The sequence below is a fragment of the Bos indicus x Bos taurus genome, chromosome 11 (assembly GCF_003369695.1).
Source record: "Bos indicus x Bos taurus breed Angus x Brahman F1 hybrid chromosome 11, Bos_hybrid_MaternalHap_v2.0, whole genome shotgun sequence".
NCBI lineage: Eukaryota > Metazoa > Chordata > Mammalia > Artiodactyla > Bovidae > Bos > Bos indicus x Bos taurus.
In genome coordinates this window covers 39,651,461-39,678,104 of record NC_040086.1, presented here as the reverse complement: position 1 = coordinate 39,678,104, position 26,644 = coordinate 39,651,461, and positions in this window count along the sequence as shown.

Here is a 26,644-nt window from a genome sequence, read left to right as displayed (position 1 = left end):
TTGACAATTAACAATAAATATCAAATTTCCTCTGTTGCAAAACTCAACATGAGCAATCAATTGACCTAACTGATCAAAATCACATTTTCTCTAAAGCAATTTGTTCCTCTATAAGCCCAATGGAATAAACATAGTGAATCTTGTGCTATAAAACCAGTGAGGCAAGCATAATATGTATAAAATTTATGAAACCTAGCTTAGAAACTATGCATTAAGCTTGAGGGATGCTTGGATTGACTAGGAAGAGCAGAAAAGTTAGAAAAAATCCTGAAAATCTCACTGGAGAATGAGATGAAAGGGAACTCACTGGAAAGGACTTATTATATATCTGTTATTAATACTACAGGAAATGTGCTAATTTTAGTGTAAAGATATGTAATGATAGATCTGATACTTGCTTGGGATAAGAATTAGAATGGATAGTCACTGCTTCCCTAAAAATTAACCCTAGAGAAATTATAGAAGGAAACAAAGAATTCAGAAAACAACATCACAACCAAGAGAAGTTCTAACAAACGAATGTGCTAAGTCACTCAGTCATGTCTGATTCTTAGTGACCCCCATGGACTGTAGATCACCAGGCTCCTCTGTCCATGGGATTCTCCAGGCAAGAATACTGGAGTGGGTTGCCATGCCCTCCTCTAGGGGATCTTCCCAACTCAGGGATCAAATCTGAATCTCTTACGTCTCCTGAATTGGCAGGTGGGTTCTTTACCACTAGTGCCACCTGGGACATCTAATGAAAAAGGAAGAGATCTCTTCAGTTCAGTTCAGTTCAGTCACTCAGTTGTGTCCGACTGTTTGTGACCCCATGAAGCACAGCACACCAGGCCTCCCTGTCCATCACCAACTCCCAGAGCCCACCCAAACCCATGGCCATCGAGTTGGTGATGCTATCTAACCGTCTCATCCTCTGTCGTCCCCTTCTCCTCCTGCCCCCAATCCCTCCCAGCATCAGGGTCTTTTCCAATGAGTCAACTCTTCGCATGAGGTGGCCAAAGTATTGGAGTTTCAGCTTCAACGTCAGTCCTTCCAAGAATACCCAGGACTGATCTCCTTTAGGAGGGACTGGTTGGATCTCCTTGCAGTCCAAGGGACTCTCAAGAGTCTTCTCCAACATTACAGTTCAAAAGCATCAATTATTCAGTGCTCAGCTTTCTTTATAGTCCAACTCTCACACCAATACATGACCACTGGAAAAACCATAGCCTTTACTAGACAGACCTTTGTTGACAAAGTAATGCCTCTGCTTTTGAATATGCTATCTAGGTTGATCATAACTTTTCTTCCAAGGAGTAAGTGTCTTTTAATTTCATGTCTGCAATCACCATCTGCAGTGATTTTGAAGCCCAGAAAAATAAAGTCAGCCACTGTTTCCACTGTTTCCCCATCTATTTGCCATGAAGTGATGGGACCAGATGCCATGATCTTAGTTTTCTGAATGTTGAGCTTTAAGCCAACTTTTTCATTCCCCCTTTTCACTTTCATCAAGAAACTCTTTAGTTCTTCTTCACTTTCTGCCATAAGAGTAGTGTCATTTGCATATCTGAGGTTATTTATATTTGTCCCGGCAATCTTGATTCCAGCTTGTGCTTCCTCCAGCCCAGCATTTCTCATGATGTACTCTGCATATAAGTTAAATAAGCAGGGTGATGATATACAGCCTTGACATACTCCTTTCTAGTCTTTCCCATTCTTTTGACTTCCTCTTTCTTTGCACTGATCACTGAGGAAGGCTTTCTTATCTCTCCTTGCTATTTTTTAGAACTCTGCATTCAAATGGGTGTATCTTTCCTTTTCTCCTTTGCTTTTCACTTCTCTTCTTTTCACAGCTATTGTAAGACCTCCTCAGATAGCCATTTTTGCTTTTTTGCATTTCTCTTTGTGGGGGGATGGTCTTGAGCACTGCCTCCTGTACAACGTCACAAACCTCCATCCATAGTTCATCGGGCACTCTATCAGGTCTAGTGATGGTTTTCCCAGTAGTCATATATGGATGTGAGAGTTGGACTATAAAGAAAGCTGAGCACTGAAGAACTGATGCTTTTGAACTGTGTTGTTGGAGAAGACTCTTGAGCATCCGTTGGACTGCAAGGAGATCCAACCAGTCTGTCCTAAAGGAAATCAGTCCTGAATATTCATTGGAAGGACTGATGTTGAAGCCGAACTCCAATACTTTGGGCACCTAATGTTATAAGCTGATTCACTTTTGCAAGACAGCAAAAGAAACACAGATGTAAAGAACAGACTTTTGAACTCTGTAAGAGAAGGGAAGGGTGGCGTGATTGGAAGAATAGCATTGAAACATGTATATTACCATATGTGAGAAAAAACTGACAAAGAATAATATAAAATCTGAATAAGTCTATTAAAGTAATTGAACTCATCATCAAAAACTTCTCAGTGAAAACTTTGGGTACATATAATCTTGTTGGTGAATTTCTTTATTAATAAAGAGCCAGTGATTCCAATCATATACAAACTTTTTCAGAAAATAGAAGAGGAGGACACATCTCTTAATTTGTTTTTCAAGGCCTGCATAACCCTAGAAGCCAAAATTGGACAATAAAATAAAATTATAAACCAACATTTCTCATGGGCAGAACAGAAAAGTCTTCAATAAAATATTATTAAAATGAATCCAGCAAAGAATAACTGATAAAACATAATCGAGCATGTGGGATTTATCTTAGAAGTGCAAGGTGCTTTAATAACAAAAAAATCAGTCAATGTACTTTACCTAATTAACAAAGAAAAAATAATGATTATCATCATAAATGTGTTAAATGATACCATTTGACGAAATCCAACAGCCATTCATCATTTTTAAAAAATTCAGCAAAGTAAGAATACAAAGACTCTTTTCTAATATGACAAAAATCACCTGTAATGCTCTCTACCTAAAATTGCATAAAGGAGAAGATGATGGTGCTTATTACTTCTACTCAGCATTGTATTGAAAGTCTTCTTGAGAACAACAAGGCAAGAAAAAGAAAGATGTAACACTGTCTTTATTCACAGATGACCAGACACAGCTATAAAAAGAAAACCATAAAAATCTGTAAAGCCAACTTCTGGATCTTATTAATGAATTAACAAGGCCGTATGACCCTATTTCATTAAACAAAATGAATTGTATTTCCATGTACTCAATGCAGTGTATTGAATGGTGTCCCTCACCCCAAATTCATGTCACTCAGGACCTCAGAATATGACCTTATTTGGAATGAAAACATTTGCAGTTAGGAGATGGTCATATTGGATTACTGTAGACTCTAAATCCTACAATTAATTTCCTTCCAAGGAGATGGATGGGCATAGAGACACACAGAGAAGAGCCCATGTAAAGATGGAGGCAGAGATTGGAGTTGGGCTTCTCTGGTGGCTCAGATGGTGTAAATCTGCCTGCCACGCAGGAGACCTGGGTTTGATCCCTGGGAAGATCCCCTGCAGGAGGGCGTGGCAACCCACTCCAGTATTCTTGCCTAGAGAATACCCATGGACAGAGTAGCCTGGTGAACTATAGTTCATGGGGTTACAAAGAGTCGGACATGGCTGAGCAACTAAGCACACACAAACAAGGAATATCCACTGTCCCCGTCCACCTTGAAGAGATAAGGAAGGGTTTTTCCTTAGAGCCTTCAAAGGGAGTCTGGCCCTATTTACACTTTGATCTCAGATTTCTAGGTTCCAAAACTGTGAAAGAATATATTCCTGGTGTTTTAAGTCACCTAATTTATAGTACTTTGTTCTGAAACTTATATATCAGGAATAAAATTTTAAAAATAAAATTAGAACTTTCTATTCATACTAGCAAGGCAATTCCAAAGAATGCTCAAATTACCGTGCAATTGTACTCATCTCACACGCTAGTAAAGTAATGCTCAAAATTCTCCAAGTCAGGCTTCAGCAATATGTGAACCATGAACTTCCTGATGTTCAAGCTGGTTTTAGAAAAGGCAGAGGAATCAGAGATCAAATTGCCAACATCCACTGGATCATGGAAAAAGCAAGAGAGTTCCAGAAAAACATCTATTTCTGTTTTATTGACTATGCCAAAGCCTTTGACTGTGTGGATCACAATAAACTGTGGAAAATTCTTCAAGAGATGGGAATACCAGACCACCTGATCTGGCTCTTGAGAAATTTGTATTCAGGTCAGGAAGCAACAGTAGAACTGGACAAGGAACAACAGACTGGTTCCAAATAGGAAAAGGAGTTCATCAAGGCTGTATATTGTCACCCTGTTTATTTAACTTATATGCAGAGTACATCATGAGAAATGCTGGACTGGAAGAAACACAAGCTGGAATCAAGATTGCCGGGAGAAATATCAATCACCTCAGATATGCAGATGACACTACCCTTATGGCAGAAAATGAAGAGGAACTCAAAAGCCTCTTGATGAAAGTGAAAGTGAAGAGTGAAAAAGTTGGCTTAAAGCTCAACATTCAGAAAACAAAGATCATGGCATCCGGTCCCACCACTTCATGGGAAATAGATGGGGAAACAGTGGAAACAGTGTCAGACTTTATTTTTGGGGGCTCCAAAATCACTGCACATGGTGATTGCAGCCATGAAATTAAAAGATGTTTACTCCTTGGAAGGAAAGTTATGACCAACCTAGATAGCATATTCAAAAGCAGAGACATTACTTTGCCAACAAAGGTTCGTCTAGTCAAGGCTATGGTTTTTCCTGTGGTCATGTATGGATGTGAGAGTTGGACTGTGAAGAAGGCTGAGACCTGAAGAACTGATGCTTTTGAACTGTGGTGTTGGAGAAGACTCTTGAGAGTCCCTTGGACTGCAAGGAGATCCAACCAGTCCATTCTAAAGGAGGTCAGCCCTGGGATTTCTTTGGAAGGAATGATGCTAAAGCTGAAACTCCAGTACTTTGGCCACCTCATGCGAAGAGTTGACTCATTGGAAAAGACTCTGATGCTGGGAGGGATTGGGGGCAGGAGGAGAAGGGGACGACAGAGGTTGAGATGGCTGGATGGCATCGCTGACTCGATGGACGTGAGTCTGAGTGTACTTCGGGAGTTGGTGATGGACAGGGAGGCCCGGCATGCTGCGATTCACGGGGTCGCAAAGAGTCAGACACGACTGAGCAACTGATCTGATCTGATCTGATCTGATTCATACTAGCTTCAGAAAACACAAAATACCTAGAAATGAAGTTTTTAAATATGTGAAATTTCTACATGGAAAATTACCACAAATCATTACTAGAAGAAATTAAAGAAGACAAGTAAATAGTTACATTTATAGACTGGAAGACTGAATATTAAAATGCTGGTCTCTATAAATTGATCTATGAATTCAGCATGATCTCAATAAAAATCCAGTCTTTAAAAAAATAGAACTTGTCAAGTTATTTCTAGAATTTACAGAAAAGATAAAACAAAGGAAAAAGAAAACAAAATTTTATATGCAAATTCGAAAATAATATTATAGTTAAAGGGCTTACAGTTCAGTGCAACGCCATGGACTGTAGCATGCCAGGCTTCCCAATCCATCACCAACTCCTCAAGCTTGCTCAAACTCATGCCCATCGAGTTGGTGATGCCATCCAACCATCTCATCCTCTGTCATCTCCATCTCCTCATGCCTTCAATCGTTCCAGCATCAGGGTCTTTTCCAATGAGTCAGTTTTCTCATCAGGTGGCCAAAGGATTGGAGTTTCAGCTGCAGCATCAGTCCTACCAATGAATATTCAGGACTCATTTCCTTTAGGATTGACTGTTTTGATCTTGCTGTCCAAGGGACTCTCGAGAGTCTTCTCCAACACCACAGTTCAAAAGCATCACAAAGGTAAATGTATACAGTGTACTGTTGGTACAAAGATAGACAAAGTGGTGAATAGAATAGAATAGAGGCTTCAGAAACAGACCAACATGTACCTGTTGATTGATATTTTTTTTTTTCTACCTGGGTACCAAACTAATTGAAAGAGGTAGGGTAGTCTGCTCAACAGATATAAATGGAAATATTAAATAACCTTAAGGGAGAAATACAAAAAATCATTATATCATAAAAATTAATTCCTGATATATCATGGTTATAAGCACAAATTAAATATAAATCTTGTAAAGAAAAACCTCTATAAGAGAATATCTTTGTGACCTTGGATAGGCAATGTTTCTTAGAATACAAAATGAACTTTTAGAAGGAAAAAAGTATATTAGACATAAAACCCCTTCTATCTAAAAGCATTGTTAAAAATATCGTAATGCAAATTGCAGATGAGAAAAAAATTGTAATATCCAAGTACTGCATATATGTTTTCTCTCCTTTTTAATAAGTAATGAAAAGACAACAAAATTATATTGATCAAAAGGCTTGTTGCCCCAAAGCATGGGAAAAGTGCTTAACATGTTTAGTCTTAATTAGTGAAGTTGCTCAGTTGTGTCCAACTCTTTGTGACCCCATGGACTGTAGCCCACTAGGCTCCTCTGTCCATGGAATTTTCTAGGCAAGAGTACTGGAGTGGGTTGCCATTTCCTTCTCCAGGAGATCTTCCCGACCCAGGGTTCAAACCTGGGTCTCCCTCACTGCAAGCAGATGCTTTACCCTCTGAGCCACCAGGGAGTCCCCATAGACATACAATTAAATTTTAAAATGAAAAATCATTTTTTAATTAGAAATCATTTTACATCAAGTTCAGATCAGATTAGATCAGTCGCTCAGTCATGTCCAACTCTCTGCGACACCATGAATTGCAGCATGCCAGGCCTCCCTGTCCATCACCAACTCCTGGAGTTCTCTCAGACTCACGTCCAACAAGTCAGTGATGCCATCCAGCCATCTCATCCTCTGTTGTCCCCTTCTCCTCTCGCCCCCAATCCCTCCCAGCATCAGAGTCTTTTTCAATGAGTCAACTCTTCACATGAGGTGGCCAAAGTACTGGAGTTTCAGCTTTAGCATCATTCCTTCCAAAGAAATCCCAGGGCTGACCTCCTTTAGAATGGACTGGTTGGATCTCCTTGCAGTCCAAGGGACTCTCAAGAGTCTTCTCCAACACCACAGTTCAAAAGCATCAATTCTTCAGTGGTCAGCTTTCTTCACAGTCCAACTCTCACATCCATACATGACCACAGGAAAAACCATAGCCTTGACTAGACGAACCTTTGTTGGCAAAGTAATGTCTCTGCTTTTGAATATGCTATCTAGGTTGGTCATAACTCTCCTTCCAAGGAGTAAGCGTCCTTTAATTTCATGGCTGCAGTCACCATCTGCAGTGATTTTGGAGCCCAGAAAAATAAAGTCTGACACTGTTTCCACTGTTTCCCCATCTATTTGCCATGAAGTGATGGGACCGGATGCCATGATCTTCGTTTTCTAAATGTTGAGCTTTAAGCCAACTTTTTTACTCTCCACTTTCACCTTCATCAAGAGGCTTTTTAGTTCCTCTTCACTTTCTTCCATAAGGGTGGTGTCATCTGCATATCTGAGGTGATTGATATTTCTCCCGGCAATCTCGATTCCAGCTTGTGTTTCTTCCAGTCCAGCGTTTCTCATGATGTACTCTGCATATAAGTTAAATAAACAGGGTGACAATATACAGCCTTGACGTACTCCTTTTCCTATTTGGAACCAGTCTGTTGTTCCTTGTCCAGTTCTAACTGTTGCTTCCTGACCTGCATGCAAATTTCTCAAGAGGCAGATCAAGTGGTCTGGTATTCCCATCTCTTTCAGAATTTTCCACAGTTTATTGTGATCCACACAGTCAAAGGCTTTGGCATAGTCATTAAAGCAGAAATAGATGTTTTTCTGGAACTCTCTTGCTTTTTGGATGATCCAATGAATTTTGGCAACTTGATCTCTGGTTCCTCTGACTTTTCTAAAACCGGCTTGAACATCAGGAAGTTCACGGTTCACATATTGCTGAAGCCTGGCTTGGAGAATTTTGAGCATTACTTTACTAGCGTGTGAGATGAGTGCGATTGTGCGGTAGTTTGAGCATTCTATGGCATTGCCTTTCTTTGGGATTGGAATGAAAACTGACCTTTTCCAGTCCTGTGGCCACTGCTGAGTTTTCCAAATTTGCTGGCATATTGAATGCAGCACTTTCACAGCATCATCTTTCAGGATTTGAAATAGCTCACCTGGAATTCTATCACCTCCACTAGCTTTGTTCATAGTGATGCTTTCTAAGGCCCACTTGACTTCACATTCCAGGATGTCTGGCTCTAGGTCAGTGATCACACTATCATGATTATCTGGGTCATGAAGATCTCTTTTTTACAATTCTTCTGTGTATTCTTGCCACCTCTTCTTAATATCTTCTGCTTCTGTTAGATCCATACCATTTCTGTCCTTATTGAGCCCATCTTTGCATGAAATGTTCCTTTGGTATCTCTGATTTTCTTGAAGAAATCTCTAGTCTTTTCCATTCTGTTGTTTTCCTCTATTTCTTTGCATTGATTGCTGAAGAAGACTTTCTTATCTCTTCTTGCTATTCTTTGGAACTCTGCATTCAGATGTTTATATCTTTCCTTTTCCTCTTTGCTTTTCGCTTCTCTTCTTTTCGCAGCCCTTTGTAAGGCCTCCCCAGACAGCCATTTTGCCTTTTTTTATTTCTTTTCCACGGGGATGGTCTTGATCCCTGTCTCCTGTACAATGTCACGAATCTCGTTCCATAGCTCATCAGGCACTCTATCTATCAGATCTAGGCTGGAATCCATTATAGAGGACTGGAATGCAAAAGTAGGAAGTCAAGAAACACCTGGAGTAACAGGCAAATTTGGCCTTGGAATACGGAATGAAGCAGGGCAAAGACTAACAGAGTTTTGCCAAGAAAATACACTGGTCATAACAAACACCCTCTTCCAACAACACAAGAGAAGACTCTATACGTGGACATCACCAGATGGTCAACATCGAAATCAGATTGATGATATTCTTTGCAGCCAAAGATGGAGAAGCTCTATACAGTCAGCAAAAACAAGACCAGGAGCTGACTGTGGCTCAGACCATGAACTCATTATTGCCAAATTCAGACTTAAATTGAAGAAAGTAGGGAAAACCACTAGAGCATTCAGGTATGACCTAAATCAAATCCCTTACATCAAGTTAGAGTAGTTAAAAAATACAAAAACTTGCAGCACAAAATGTTGACAAGGACATGGATTAGTTGGAACTCTGTCTTTGCTCATAGGAATATAAGTTAATGCAATTACTTGGCCAACTTTTTGTTCTGTGTTTTTAACATATTTATTGTATAGATTTGGGTGTGCTAGGTCTTACTTGTGACATGCGATATTTTCGATCTTTTCTGCAGCATGTGAGGTCTCTTAGTTGTTGCCTGCAAGATCTTTACCTGTGGTATGCCAACTCTTAGTTGTGGCATGGGATCTAGTTCCCTGACTGGGGGTGGAACCCAAGCCTCCTGCAGTGGGAGCATAGAGCCTTCGCCAGTGGACCACTGGGGAAGTCCCTCTCCTGTTTTTTATAATGCTACATGTGTACCGACCCAATTGTAAGATAAATGAAAATATAAGTCCTTAAGGAAAAAAGATTTGTGCAAGAAAGTTCATATAATGTTTTCATTTTATTAAACAATAACCACAAACAGGAAAGAGTCTAAGTGTCCATCAATCAGGAAATAGACAAATTGTGAAATGAAATACTAATAAACCCAACAGTGTAGATGCATCTCAGAAGCCTAAAACTAAGTGTAAGTTGCCAAACACAGAGTGTATACTGTAGATTCCTTATATATGAAATTCTGGAATGTTCCTTACTAGTCTATAGAGGTAGAAATAAGAACTATGGTTGCCTATGGAAAAAGGGAAATTGCTTTTAAGGGCCTCAAGAACACTTTCTAGGTTGATGGCTATGCATATTTTACATATATATATATATATATATATATATATATACACACACATGCACACATGTGCTAGTTACATGGATGCATATATATATATATATATATATATATATATATATATATATACATCAAAATTTACAAAATGGTAAACTTGACTCTGAACATACACATGCATGCACACACACACACTCCAATTTATTAGTGAGTCTGACAGCAAATCCTTATATCATATTTCTATATGTTTCCTCAGCAGTATTTTTTATGAAAGTTAAATTGAAATTCAAAACTGTTTCCAAGTGAGCCAGATAAGTGGGTCTTACATATTTTTCTGGTTTCTTTGAAGCTTCACACAGTTGATACCATTTTGGAGTGACTAATCTATAATTATGCCCCAAACTTCATGCATCTCAACTGAATGGCATTACTTATTTCTTAATCATTGAGGCCCAGTGTATAGAGCTCTTCATGAGGTTCCCTTTTATGTTTTGTTTGCCACATACCCACTTAGCTCAGAGTATATTGAACCCTACCTGTGTTTGGTTGTAGCTTCCTCTACTTCTCTCCTTCCCTGCAATTTTGGCTGATTAATAATTCCAACTACTTCACAGTCAGTTTCTTTCTCTAGATCATTTGTACAGATTAAAATCAGCAGAAGTCCAAGGACTAATTTCAGCAGGACTCCAGATATGTTCTCAATATATAAGCATTTGTCTATTAATAAGGAAACAAGGTAAAGGATACTTAAGTAAACTGTTGATGGAAAAGAGAGGTTTAGGTTCAAGAGTTGACAAAATGATATATGTCCAGAATCCATAGCAACACAGAAACTCTGCTGTTCAAATCCAAGCTTAAAAAGGAAGCTATGAAGGTGAGAGTGAAGTTACTCAGTCATGTCTGACTCTTCGAGACCCCATGGATTGTAGCCTACCAGGCTTGTCCTTCCATGGGATTTTCAAGGCAAGAGTACTGTAATGTGTTGCCATTTCCTTCTCCAGGGGATCTTCCTGACCCAGGGATCAAACCTGGGTCTCCTGGTAGGCAGATGCTTTTACTGTCTGAGCCACCAGGGAAGTCCAAAAGGAAGCTATTTGGGAAAGATAGTTGTTAGAGTAGAACATTCAGGCACCCGATAGTTGCAGAGGGCGGCATGATCAGTGTGGGGATAAGCATTTTATTAAAGATGGTGGGCAGGGGTTAGGCTACCAGAGAGAAAAAGTTGTTAATGGAGTTATTGGGTAGATTTGAAGATGCTATTGAAGGTCTTGTCTTGCTGAGTATGTGCAATGGACAGCAGGGCTTATCTGACAATGGATCAATTTTTCTTGCAGCTTAATGAAGTTATTTAGTGTCTTTAATATACTTTAAGAAAGTAGAAAAAGACTGTGCATTTGGAACAGCCTCTCATGGCTCTCAGCCTGAGTTATATAGGCACTCATGTATCAGAGCATGACACGATTTACTAAACCATATTGCCATTTGTGAAATATATTCAGTCACCCAAGACTGAAGATAAAAGCCTTCCCTTTCCATTGCTATTCCTTTCTTACCACCAAAAATCTTTGATTCTTCCCTGAAATGCTTCGCAGATCATCCTCTTCTCACCAACCCCACCACCACTACTTTTGCTTAGAACCTAACTCATGTATAATAAGATTTACTGAAAAAAATTTAAATTTGTCTTCTTTTATCATATAACATTTAATTCACAGAATGTTCAATAATGAAGAAAATAAAGATAATACTGCAGTTACTACTGCTTTTGCTGCCTCCTACTATATATATATAATACCAACAATAGGCAAAGTGCTTTATGTACATTATTTCAGTTTTCCTGGAAGACAAATGGGATAATGTTCTTATCTTATATTACAATTGGGGAAATAGAAAGTTGAGTACTTTGCCAAAGATCATGCATATCTAGTAGATGGGATCATATATTAATTTCCTATTACTGATAATAACAAATTGCCATAAACTTAGTGGTTTAAAGCAATTCCATGTGGGTTAATTTACAGATTTGAAGGTTGGAAAGTCCAAAATTGGTCTCAGTGAGCTACAATCAAGATGTTGGTTGAGCTTTTCTGGAGACTTTGTAGTAGAACCTATTTTATTGTCTTTCAACTTTGTGGAGGCTGCCCTCATCCCTTAGCTTATGCCCCTTTCCATCTCCAAAGGCTGTAACAGCCAATCAGGTCTTTCTTACATTTACTTTGACGGTAATGCTTCTGCTTCCATATTCCACATTTAAAGGACTCTTGGAAACAGCGAGAGACTTTATTTTTGAGGGCTCCAAAATCACTGCAGATGGTGACTGCAGCCATGAAATTAAAAGACGCTTGCTCCTTGGAAGAAAAGTTATGACCAACCTAGACAGCATATTAAAAAGCAGAGACAGTATTTTGCCAACAAAGGTCTGTCTAGTCAAAGCTATGGTTTTTCCAGTAGTCATGTATGGACTATAAAGAAAGCAGAGAGCTGAAGAATTGATTATTTTGAACTGTGGTGTTGGAGAAGACTCTTGAGAGTCCCTTGGACAGCTAGGAAATCCAACCAGTCCATTCTAAAGGAAATCAGTCCTGAATATTCACTGGAAGGATGCTGAAGCTGAAACACCAATACTTTGGCCACCTGATGGGAAGAACTGACTCATTTGAAAAGACTCTGATGCTGTGAAAGATTGAAGGCAGGAGGAGAAGTGGATGACAGAGGATAAGATGGTTGGATGGCATCCCCAACTCAATGGACATGAGTTTGAGCAATCTCTAGGAGTTGGTGATGGACAGGGAAGCCTGGTGTGCTTCAGTCCATGGGGTCACAAAGAGTCAGACATGACTGAGCAACTGAACTGAACTGAACTGAACTGAACTATGATTATGTTGGATCCGATTGTAATACAGAATAAACTCTCATTTTCAGGTCAGCTAATTAGCAACCTTCATTACCTCTTTCCATATTAGTTACCACTTTCCATATAGCATAACATATAGCATCCATATAGCATAACAGGTGCCAGGGATTAGAACATATACATCTTTGGGGGACCATTTTATTGCCTAACGCAGGCATAAATTGAGATCTCTCAGATTCTACCTGACTAATCACTATTGTGTCCAACTCCTTGCAACCTCATGGACTGTAGCTGCCAGGCTCCTCTGTCCATGGGGTTTCTCCAGGCAAGAATACTGGAGTGGATTGCCATGCCCTCTTCCAGGGGATCTTCCCAACCCAGGGATTGAACCCAAGTCTCCCACATTTCAGGTGGATTCTTCACTATCTGGGCCATCAGGGAAACCCAATCACTATTCAAGTTTAACAGTACATTCTAACAGAGAAACATGATTGTGATGTACCCCTGCTTTAAAAACTTTAATAACTATACATTTCCTTTAAGATAAAGTGTTAACACAGCATCTCAGACCCTTCACAATTCAGACTCTACATATTTTCCTAGTCTAGGTTTTCCATGTTCCCAGCCATGTTTTGTGTATGGCCACACTGACACATTCACTTCTCAGTGAGACCACTGGTTCTTTTCCCTACCTTCAACAGTGAGCACACTCTAATTTGTGCACCTGTAATATTCTCCATTCTCTCTCTACCTAGAAAATTCTATTAATTCTTTAAGGATGAAAGTCAAGCATCAATCCTTTTATGAAGACATCTTTTTTATGTTGTGGGAAGAGTATACCCCCCCTCAATGTGCTCTTTTAGAATTGTATGTAACTCTTTTTTATAAAGTGTAATTTTCACACTGATTTTTATTACATACATAAGCCACTCACTAAAGTCTGGGGTATCAAATTCAGGGCCATGTTTCTTTGCCTTTCTTTTTTAGGAGAAAGCAGATTTCTTTAAAAATGGTAGAAATAAATAAAAGCTAAGTGAATAAGCAACAGAATAATTTAGTTTGCCTCTAAACTTTTAATTTATTTATTTATTGAGAAACCTATATGCAGGTTAGGAAGCAACAGTTAGGACTGGACATGGAACAACAAACTGGTTCCAAATAGGAAAAAGAGTACATCAAGGCTGTATATTGTCACCCTGCTTATTTAACTTATATGCAGAGTACATCATGAGAAATGCTGGGCTGGAAGAAGCACAAGCTGGAATCAAGATTGCCGGGAGAAATATCAATCACCTCAGATATGCAGATGACACCACCCTTATTTCAGAAAGTGAAGAGGAACTCAAAAGCCTCTTGATGAAAGTGAAAGTGGAGAGTGAAAAAGTTGGCTTAAAGCTCAACATTCAGAAAACTAAGATCACAACATCTGGTCCCATCACTTCCTGGCAAATAGATGGGGAAACAGTGGAAACAGTGTCAGACTTTATTTTTCTGGGCTCCAAAATCACTGCAAATGGTGACTGCAGCCATGAAATTAAAAGACACTTACTCCTTGGAAGGAAAGTTATGACCAACATAGCATATTAAAAAGCAGAGATATTACTTTGCCAACAAAGGTCCATCTAGTCAAAGCTATGGTTTTTCCAGTAGTCATGTATGGATGTGAGAGTTGGACTGTGAAGAATGCTGAGTGCTGAAGAATTGATGCTTTTGAACTGTGGTGTTAGAGAAGATTCTTGAGAGTCCCTTGAACTGCAAGCGGGTCCAACCAGTCCATTCTAAAGGAGATCAGTCTTGGGTGTTCATTGGAAGGACTGGTGCTAAAGCTGAAACTCCAATACTTTGTTCATCTCATGCAAAGTGTTGACTCATTGGAAAAGACCCTGATGCTGGGAGGGCTTGGGGGCAGGAGGAGAAGGGGACGACAGAGGATGAGATGGCTGGATGGCATCACTGACTCAATGGACATGAATTTGAGTGAACTCCGGAAGTTGGTGATGGACAGGGAGGCCTGGCGTGCTGCGATTCATGGGGTCACAAAGAGTCGGACACGACTGAGCGACTGAACTGAACTGAACTGAAACTTTTTATTTTTAAAGTTTTAAATTTTGTTTCTACTTGTAATTTTTATAAACCCTTTCAATTTTTATTTGGCAGAGATGATATCATCAATAACATCTCACAGAGTTAGTAATAAGTTTCTTATAGCCTTTTCTCTTTGAAAGAGTACTACAAATGGGATCATTGTTCTGATTCTTTGTATAAATAATGTCAGTAATCCCCCCCCCCCCCCCCCCCGCCAGGTAAACTAGCTGAATAATCGAGGTGGCCTCATTATGGAGCCTACATATGAGCTGCAATTTCTAGACTTGGTGACTTATGAAATTAGGATCTTAGTGACTAGTTAAGTCTTGGAATATTATTCTTAATGGGCATGAGGTGTTATTATGGGTTTTTTGGTGCCATGGCCTCAAAGGAAAAAAGTTTCCAGTAGAGCCCTGTGGAGAAATGCGGTGGGGCGGGGGTGGGGGAAAATGAGTTGTGCACCATGCAAAATTGGAACAAAGATCTTACATTAGCTGGGTTACATATATAGACTTCCATTAGGTTTTTCTAGATGGCAAGTATTTGCCTATTGTTCTCTGAAGGTTGCTGAATCAAATTTAGAAATGCCTCTGGTCTATTCAATAGATTGTAATAGTTTGTTCTTTCTCTGGAAGAGAGAGAGACTAACAAAACAATGGTTTGATTAGTTTAACATTGCTTGTACATGTTAAGTGAAAATAGAAATGCAATTGCCTGTAATTCCTTCCTGGTGGTCTCATTTGATGAGACCAGCATTGCCCAGAGGTTTTTATTTAATTAGTAGGGCCTTATGATAGATGGCAAATTCAGCTGTCAGCAGGACTAAAGGCAGTGGCATGAGAATGAGAATGTTCTCAATTAACAATTACAGAGAGGAGGGAAGAAAAGGGGAAAAGGGTCACTCTAAATGGATGACAACCAGGGATCCATAGGAAATGAGAATGGTTATAATCATGCATATCAAAGAGAAAAAGGAATTAGATATGAGTGTTGGTCACACACTTGGGAAGAAGCTGTTTACTATTTGAAGTCGATCACTTATTCCAAAGATCTTGGATGAGCTGTCTTCTGTTAAAGATCAGCTGCTTCTAGGGGATCTCTGCCAATTCTGTTTGAGGTTCCCTATTGGAATAGACTTCCAGGTGTGAAGAAATTTAAATTTCTTCTTAGTTGTGAAATACAAACTCAAGGTTTGATTCCCTGGAGTTTACCTTCTGTATTTGTTCTTTCCAATATCTGATAAAATCTCTCCTCATAAGGTTCAAGAGCATATTTTCTCTGATATCTCCTCCAACAGATGAAATCTCTTAGTTGACAATCATGAAGAGTCAGTTTAGAAATAAATGGTAAGGCGCCTTTATGTGTATAGTACAGGGATATAGTACATGAACTCCTTTCAGTGTTTTGCCATGTCTGCATGCAGTAGGGCAGAGTCTAGTATCAAAGATAACTTCCCTAAAGGTGTGGCCTTCCAGTTGCCAATTCATAAATGGAAAACTGATATGTCCTTTTAACCATGGTTCAGATGGCTATAAAATGTACTGCTAGTATCTTTGGCCAAGAGAACTCAAGGACTTTTGAAAGTTTTACTGGTTTGAATTTAAGTATGCTATTGGTCCTTCCCAGGTCGCTCAGTGGGTAAAGAATATGCCTGCAATGCAGGAGAGGCAGGAGACACAGGTTCAATCCCTGGGTTGGTAAAATCCCCTGGATAAGGGCCTGGCAACTCACCCCAGTATTCTTGCCTGGAGAATCCCATGGACAGAGGAGCCTGACGAGCTACAGTTCATAAGGTTGAAAAGAGTCGGACATGACTGAAGAGACTGAGCACAGCACAGCACACTGGTCCTTCCAATTCTTTCAGAAGATTGTTGGTGGTAAGGAAAGTATAATTTTTAGAGTAAGGGGTAACACTCCTGTGTGTGTGTGTATTTGTGTGTGCAGGGTATGTGATAAGTTTAACTAGTTTTTAGTCTGTCAGGAGAGAGTGCTTTTCTCTCCTTAGATAAGTCAATCTATAGATACTTAACTATGTTTTGACAAAATTGTAATTTATCTTTTGAGACTTTATATCCCTTTTCTGATAAGAATCAGAAAATAAAAACAATTGGAATCTTTTCTACAGGCTTCTATGTTCTCTAAACAATTTGGAACATCTACATATTATTTCAGAACTGAATAAGAGAGGGAAAGTTAGATCTTTTAAGTGTATATTGAGGATGTGGGGAAAATAGAAGGGGTGACTACCGGTCTACTCTTTGATTCCATGAATTTGAATATTTTAGATAACTAATATGGCTTCCCTTGTGGCTCAGCTGGTAAAGAATCTGCCTGTAATGCAGGAGACCCCAGTTTGATTCTTGGGTCGGGAAGATCCACTGGTGAGGGGATAGACTACCCACTCCAGTATTCTTAGGCTTCCCTTGTGGCTCAGCTGGTAAAGAATCTGCCTACAATGTGGAATACCTGGGTTCGGTCCCTGGGTTGGGAAGATCCCCTGGAGAAGGAAAGGCTGCTCACTCCAGTCTTCTGGCCTGGAGAATTCCACAGATTGTATAGTCCATGGGTTATAAAGAGTCAAACACAACTGAGTGACTTTCACTATTTGAATATCTAATAAGTGGAATCATATAGTATTTGGTCTTACGTGACTGACTTACAGTCACATCTGGTGTTAGTGCTGACCTATAGCAGAGTTTTTCCAAATGTGGTGAGAATAAAAAAACTCAAGAGGAAGTTCTCTGGCTTGAACAACAATCATATAGGGCCTATGCCTGTGTTCTCCCTTGTGATTTTCCTTTATATGACAAACATTTCTATACAACCCCATATCACCCAGTGTGTGCACAAAAAGATAAAATGAAATAGACAGCCTGGTTCTTCCAAGGATGCCACCAAATGGAAATGTATAATAAAACCTGGGAATCTTACTGTCAATAAATATCTGAGAAATGCAGCACAAATAGAATAGTGGCCATCAACTGATGAATAGATAATTAAAATGTGCTACATAAACATAAAATAAGATATATACCACAAAAGGGATGAATCTTGATCCTTGTAATGCTATAAGAGGGATGAACCTTGAAAACATTATAAGACCACATATATTATGTAAAATATCCGGAATAGGCAACTCAATGGAAATAGACATTTGCTTAGTGGTTATTACCTAGGGATGGGGTACAGAGGATACTTGAGAGATAAAATTGGGGCTAAAGGATATGACTGCAGGGCTTAATAGTCAGCCACCTGTTGCTCTGGCTAAGCCATGAGCCACCATAGTTAAATGGGAACCCTCAGCTAGTTCCTACACTATTCCCAAGGTAAAAGGAGAATTTACTTCATAATTCTGAACAGCTTGCTTAAGTTCCTTCAGTATTTTGAAGGGAACCTGTTTGTGTACAGCCTCATATACCCCTTTAGGATTATTAGGCTCTGTCCCAGGAACTATCCATTCATGTATTGTCACTGGAAATGCCATAGTCATAGCATCCAAGTCACCCTCCTGCCAAGTCTGACAAATGCCTTTCTGGAGAAGTGACAGAACGGCTGCCTGTTGTAAGGAAGGATAAGCTTAAGCCTCTCCAGGGGTTAAGCCAGGAGAGGGAGAAAGAGGAGGCAAAGGAAATTTGTCCTCCCCAAACAAAGGTGCAGAAGGAACTGTAGCTTTAATAGCCTCCTGCATTTTTGTTCTATCCCCTCAGGCTTTGCATATTCAGGTTCTCCCTTTGATGGGGTTTCACCTTCATCTTCACTCCCTTCTGAGCTTTCTGCCTCTGAAAGGTTCTAAAATAGATTTTATCAGTGTCCAAATTGACCAGATAGGTACAGCCAAGGGCATTCCCTTGCAAAGAAGCTTGTCTAATTTATTATCTACCTTCTCCCATGTTCATAAATCTAAATAAGGAAGAAGGGAACCATGAACAATGTTTCTCAATGGTGTGTAAAAGCTCCAATAGCCTGTCCTCACTTATTTTTGTTCCTCGACTTTTAAAAGCTGCCTTAAGAGGCATATGGGCTTCCCTCAATGCAGGAAACCCCAGTTCGATTCCTGGGTTGGGAAGATCCCCTGGAGAAGGGATAGCTTACTCACTCCTGTATTTTTGGGCTTCCCTCGTGGCTCAGCTGGTAAAGAATCTGCCCGCAATGTGGGAGATGTGAGTTCAATCCCCAGGTTGGGAAGATCTCCTGGAGAAAGGAAAGACTCCAGTGTTCTGGCCTGAGAATTCCATGGACTATACAGCCCATGGGGTCGCAACTCTCTTTCTTTCTAAGAGGCATATATGCGTCTGATATTTCAGCCTAGAAATCAAGCAAGATTCAGTTCAGTTCAGTCATTCAGTCTTGTCTGACTCTTTGCGAACCCATGGACTGCAGCACGCCAGGCTTCCCTATCTTTCACCAACTCCCGGAGCTTACTCAAACTCATATCCATCAAGTCAGTGATGCCATCCAATCTTCTCCTCCTGCCTTCATTCTTTCCCTCCATATTTTTGGGCTCCCTAGAACAGGACGGGGGAGCCTGGTGGGCTGCCGTCTTTGGGGTCCCACAGAATCGGACACGACTGAAGTGACTTAGCAGCAGCAGCAGTATATTCTGAGATTTTTGTGTATGTCTGGCCAATATTCTTCCGAGGTTTCTGCAACAAAAACAAAAAGTGGGATATGCAGGGGTTAATAGTCAGCCACCTGTTGCTCTGGCTAAGCCATGAGAAATCACCATGGGAAAATAATAAAAGCAAATATGACAATACAGCATAATCCAAATAAAAGTACATCGGGTTGATCAGTTCGGGTTGTCATGTCCTGCTAAAGTAAGGAAAAACATAGTGTGGACCTTGGAAAGCCGGGTCAGCGCAAGTTCAGAACACTGCTTGTGCACATACTAAGATGTTTTCCCAAGGCATATGCGGGTCTTTGACCTCCAGCTAAGGGATAGCCCTTGTCCAAGAAAATAGCAAAGATAGTTGAAAGTAGTCAATAAAATGGGAGATATGACCAAGGACAGAGGAGACTGACTTCATCGTAACACAACAGATACTTTCTGCTTGCCAAGACACTAAATAAAAGTGATGTGGCTCCGAGAAACAGGGCTCTTGACCCAAGAGGTCTTGAGTCCCCTAGTCCCATCTTTAAAACTTTAATTCTGTCTCTAGTTTATTTTTCCCAAACTGTGCATCGACCACTTTCGATCCCTACCTGCTGTGCTGGCTGCAGCATATGACATTTTTTTTGAATGATAAAATCTTCTAAAATTGATGAAGTAATCATTGCACAACTAAAATATTTATTCTATGCTTTAAATGGATAAGTTGCATAATATGTGAATTATATCTCTAAAAGCTGTTGCCAAAGTCCCCCACAGATCTCTAGTTAGTTCTTATTCTTAGAAACTCTGAAAAGTCAAAAATACAAACAAACAAACAAACAAAAAAACAGTAGGTTTGACATTATAGCAATAGAAATCATCACATTTATAAAGGGGAAAATTGTTTGTTTGTTTTTTTTAAATGGACAGATCTTCAGTAACTTGTAGGAGAATTTTTAAAAGCCAACAAATAGATAATTGCTGTTCCAAATGCAGAAAAAAAAATACTTGAAGAAATAATGATTGAAAACATCAAATTAGACAAAATACATAAATATACACAATATACAGACTCAAGAAATTGAAAATCTTCCCCGAATAGGATAAATTCTAAGAAAACAATGCACTGGGACAACCCAGAGGGATGGTATGGGGAGGGAGGAGGGAGGAGGGTTCAGGATGGGGAACACGTGTATACCTGTGGTGGATTCATTTTGATATTTGGCAAAACTAATACAATTATGTAAAATTTAAAAATAAAATAAAATAAAAAGTATAAGCGCAAAAAAAAAAAGAAAACAATGATCATAATCAAATTATTAAAAAAAAAACAAAACTTTGCCTCCTGAGAAACGTGTGTGCAAGTCAGAAAGCAGCAGCTAAAACTGGACATGAAACAATGGACTGGTTCCAAAATTGGGAAAGGAGTACATCAAGGCTGTATATTGTCACCCTGCTTATTTAACTTCTATGCAGACTACATCATGTGAAATGACAAACTGGATGAATCACAGGCTGGAATCAAGATTGCCAGGAGAAATATCACCAACCTCAGATACGTAGATGTTACTACTCTAACCACAGAAAGCAAAGAGCCTCTTAATGAAGGTGAAAGAGGAGAGTGAAAGAGCTAGCTTAAAACTCAATAGTCAAAAAACTAAGACCAAGGCATCCAATCTCATCGCTTCATAGTAAATAGATGGAAAAAATGGAAACAGTGGCAGGTTTTATTTTCTTGGGCTCAAAAATCACTGTGGATGGTAACTGCAGCCATGAAATTAGAGGATGTTTGCTCCTTGGAAGAAAAGCTATGACAATCCTAGACAGCATATTAAAAAGCAGAGACATCTCTTTGCCAACAAAGATCCATATAGTCAAAGATGTGGTTTTTCTAGTAGTCATGTAAGGATGTGAGAATTGGACAAGAAAGAAGGCTGAGCACTGAAGAATTGATGCTTTCAAACTGTGTTGCTGGAGAAGACTCTTCAGACTCCCTTAGACAGTAAGAAGATCAAACCAGTAAAAGGAAATCAACCCTGAATATTCATTGGAAGGGCTGATACTGAAGCGGAAACTCCAATACTTTGGCCACCTGATGCAAAGAGCTGGTTTATTGGAAAAGACCCTGATTCTGGGAAAGATTGAGGACAGGAGGAAAAGGGGGTGACAGAGGATGAGATGGTTGGATGGAATTACCTCCTCAATGGTCATAAGTTTGAGCAAACTCTGAGAGATGATGAAAGACAGGGAAGCCTGGTGTGCTGTAGTTCATGGGGTCACAAAGAGTCAGACACAACTTAGTGACTAAACAACAACAAAAATAAATACAATTAAAAAAATGAAAATAGCTAGATTTGAAAAATGACATTTTAGGTATAGGGATCCAAATTACCAAATTATGGTAAACAATCTGTTTATATATTTGCTTATCCATTAGAGTGGATACTTTTCAATTTGGGGATTGAGTCTTCATTTTCTCTGGAATTCCAGGAGGTAATACAAAGGCTGGCACAGGGTTAAAGAATATATAGATGCTTATTTGAAGTATCCTGAGTAGTTTTCAAGATTTATCTAGCGTTACGACAATAATATAGCACTTTAAACAAGCACAGTAAGTATTATTTATAGAGAATCAATGTGATCAACTTTCTTTGTCCATGACCTATTTTAATCCTATTAATTGTCATGCAAAGTGTCATTTGCATTTTATCAAGCTCCAGACCTGGAAAGGGTTCAAGTGCATACAATACTCAGTTAAGCAAAAATCTGTTTGCACACCTGTCTGACCCATGCTCACGCTTCAAGTCTAAAATCATTTTCTGCACCTAGCTGCCTTTAAGGTTCTTAATTAACTAACATTCTTGGATGGAGATTAAGAAAAATGTACTATTTTAGTACATTTTTAAATACCCTGGTTTAAGGTAACTCCTTTCAATAATGTTCCAACATACTTGAAATATATCTTGAAAATTGATGTGTTCTGTTTAAAGTAGTTTTGATTTTGAAGTTTTAATGGTCCCAACAATGGGAGGATAAAGATCTATTGTTGGCTCTCCTGCTATATCACACCTAAGGCCAATAAGACAATTTTCTTTTGAAGCATTAGAGCTCTCTGGATTTGTAAAGGAATCAAAAAAGAAAGCAAGAAAGTAGAATTGACAGCTACAGATAAAGTGCCCATAACCTCTTTGAGACTGAGAGTTGTTCCCAAAAGTCTTTGTTAATGAAAGTGACTTTAAAAAAAAATTTTTTTTTGATTATGTGTTTTTTCTTCATCTTTACTTGCAGGTGTCTCAAGAAGTTGATCAGTTCAATTGTGAATATCATATGCATCTTCATTCTCTAGATTTTGTATCAGTTTCTTGGAAGCTGCTCATGTATCATTGATAAAAACAGCCTATTATAGTCAATGTGTGCTGCTTTATAAGCAGAGTCTCAGGACTTTTTCTGCCACAAAAAAGAGGTATGCCAAAACAGGCAAAGCATTCTAGGAGAAAGGCACATGAGAGCAAGGAGTTAGGACTCCATAAACCAGTTTGGAAAGTACTGTTTTTAACTCTGAGGTTTAAAAAGGACATGTTGATTTCATATTTTTTTGGGGGGGGGGAAATTTGGAAAAAAATATTGAAATTGGCTTTAGAAATACAACTAATCCACAGAAAGAGATAACCGTCATATTCGTATAATAGAATACTCTGATGCTGTCTATGTGGTGAGTTTACAGAGTTTACAAATAGCTAATAATTACCAGATGTAGAAAGTGATCTCTCCTTTTTCCTTGAAAGGAATGCCTATAACATACAATGTTTGCATTTTCTTGTCCATAAAATTTTATTCTGTTGCTGCTGCTGCTGCTAAGTCGCTTCAGTCGTGTCCGACTCTGTGCGACCCCATAGACGGCAGCCCACCAGGCTCCCCCGTCCCTGGGATTCTCCAGGCAAGAACACTGGAGTGGGTTGCCATTTCCTTCTCCAAAATTTTATTCTAATGATATCTATTACAGAGGGTTGTAAGGTTAAGCAAGTTGGAGAATCTAAATGCTAGTTTAATTATCTGCTCATAATACATAATACATGAAATTACATCAAAAAAACCAATAACTTAATATAATTCTTAACAACAGTTATGAAAGGGCAAATGTCTCTAAAAAAATAATTCCGAAAACAAAATTGCACATTGTACAAAAGTCTCTCCTGATTGAATATCAGTCATTTCAATCAGGTGTCTTAAATTTCTCTAAACACACACTTCATATCTTCATTTGGGATAAAATTTAATATACATCAAAAATACATTTTGTATTTTTCCCTTTTCAAATATTAAACTTCTCTAAACCGAATATTTGAAGATATATAAAAAAGTAAACTTCTTTCTCTTCTTTTATACAATATTGATGGCAATTCATTCCATTAAAGAAGCATGAGAATTTCTTAAAAATTAACAAATTGCATGTAGGTGACATTCACACCTTTACTACAGAATCTAAAGAATTTGTCTTGCAGTTTTGGGCAGTAGCTTTCATGTAAAATTCCTCAGTAATTGATACTTAAGACCTAGAAGTTTCCATGTTCCTAAGTGCCTGACCCTCTCTTTATAAGTAAATATTTCTAAGTTTTAAGTGTTGAATTTGCTGTTTGAATTTCTAAGGCCCAGTGTTATTCTCCCCCTACTATTTTGGATGCTTTAACCAAAACATATCATTTTTTTTTGCACATGAGTTTTCCATTCCCTTGTGTCCTTCCTCAGTCTTAGCAACCTGGAAAATTTGGATTCCATCAGGGATTACATTCTCCTCTATAACCCATTGTACTTAATACTACCTTCTTAATGGCAAAAATTACTGTTTTTCATATTGTGTTTTATATTATTTTCTATGGACTATTAATGAAAAGAAGGGACCACATTTAAATTTTTAAATATATATATATATATATTTTTTTTTCAATCAGCCAAACCCTTCCATATATTAGGAACTCATGACAAAGATAGCTAATAACCTATAAAACATTCCCTTCTATTTAGCAGACTCCCAAGTTTTATCTTGGTCTATTGTTGCTAGAAATGAATGCTACATTTCCAATCTCTGTTAAACCTAGATGTGGTCCAGAAACCTTAAGTGTTGGGAAGGAATTCCAGGAAGGTTCTGTCAGAGGATCTGACTCAAATGAGAGGGACATTTTTACCCATCTCTTTTCTCTTTTTCCTTTATTAGACTGGAAATTCAGATGTGATACCAGAGATTCAGCAGTCATCATGACCCTCAGAATGGATGCCACATGGTAAGATGGTGAAGTAGGCTGTTAGATGAAAGAGACAGACGCAAGAGGCTACAAAGCTAAGGTAGGAGCCCAAAGAGGGCTATATTTGTTTTTTTAACATGAGAAATTGAATCTTTGAGTGATTAAACCATTTTTTAAATATTCTGTCACTCAGTCAAATACAATCTAAAAGAGCTAAATTAAAAACAAAAAGAAACAAAAATGTTAAATGCAACATTCATTTCTTTATGTGTGCAAGATAAAGGAAAAAGGTATTTTGAAAGTAATAGCATTTAATTAAGTACATGATCTTCACCTGTTTGTTTGAAAAGATAACAAAAATTAACAAATCGTGCATGAAAGTATTAACATGGCGGCCTTATAATACATGTGTTGTCACTTGACTCTGAATTTTTGGAAATGATCTCTTTTGGTTTTTAGAACACTTTCATCTCCAGCAACAATGTACAATTGTATGGCATTTTCTTAGTGTTCTTCTTTGAATCCTCTTTCTTCATACCCCTTCAAATGCTACATAGTTCCTTAGGGGTTTTTTTCTCAATTTTTATACTGTTCCTGGGTGAGTTCCTCAACTGATAGAACATCAGCTATTGATTTTATGGGTTTAAGGGTCAAGACCCAAACCTGTATGTCTAATGAGCATCCTTTAGGAATTTCAAAACCACCACTGGTACAAAGATCTCACTTATTTCTACTTTCATTCTCTATCCCAGCCTCCTCAATCTGCTTCTCCTATAATATTCCTGAGCTTGATAAGTTGTACCACTGTCCTTAACCTAAACTGGTATCTTAATCTTCAGTTTTTTCTTTCCCAATTATGACTAATCAATCATTAATTGCTATTTTGGAAATGAAGGCTGGATTCTTTACTTCCTATCTATTTAATAGGCTTTTGAATTAGATTATTCATCCTGAAACAGTCTCATTACCAACTTCCTGCTGCTTGTTTCTCCTTCTCATACCTCATTCTCCACTTATAGCTCATAGAACTGCTGTCAATTATCTTTTAAAAGGCAAATAGATAATTTCTAAATATGGTCATGTTTACTGACTGCTTATTACCTACAAGCCAGTGTTCAGATTCATTGTCTTGTCAGGGAAAGTCCATCATGAATTGTCATCAGTGATATCTTCTATGTCCCAGCCTAACTGAACTTCCTAAAATATACTGTGTCCTTTCACACTTTCTAGAACATTCTCCTGCCTCTGCCTAAAGGTTCTGTCTTTTTTTTTCCTCCTTCTTCTTTGTCTATTGTGCTCATTTTCATAATTCTAAATTCATATTAAAGGTTGGTTTCCCTACAGTGCCTTAATCAACTCTAGTAGAGTTGCTTATGTTGTTATCTGTGGGGCTCTAAACTCCAGGGCACCATTTAGAAATCTGTGGCATATAGTTTATGAACTATGAATTTATAAATGTGTTTTCCATACTAAACTTGAGGTTTTAAGGATGTGGGCATTTTTTAAATATTATTTCTCATGTTTTCTTGAAATTTAAAAAAAAACTATGATCAACATATTAATTAAAAAAAAAAACTCTTTTTTCTACATGAGGGATAAAACAGAAATGTAGTCAGTCTTTAGATTTACAAGACAAGTCCTCAGCAATGGTGCACAAGAATGTAAATTGTTCCTTAAAATAGATTTTAGAAGATTTTTACTGGCCAGGCGAACTCTTAACACATAAAGGATGTATATTCATGAAGATATGTTTTAACTTTAGAGTGGACCTGCATTATCTATAGCCTTTATTAAAAAAAATTCATTCAGGTTATCTCAGTTTAATGCTTGAATGGCTAAGCCCACTGCTCTTAAAACAAATATGTCAGAGAAGATTGTAACTGTGGGTCAAATTTCTATGATTAACATGACATTTCACTGTCCATGAAATTTAAATGAGTCTTTTAATCTTAGTTTCAAAGTTTGAAGAGGCTGATCTGTGAGTTTTACTTTTGTCTGCATTGATTGTATTGCTCCTGAAAAGACTATATTTTTAGCTTTGAAGT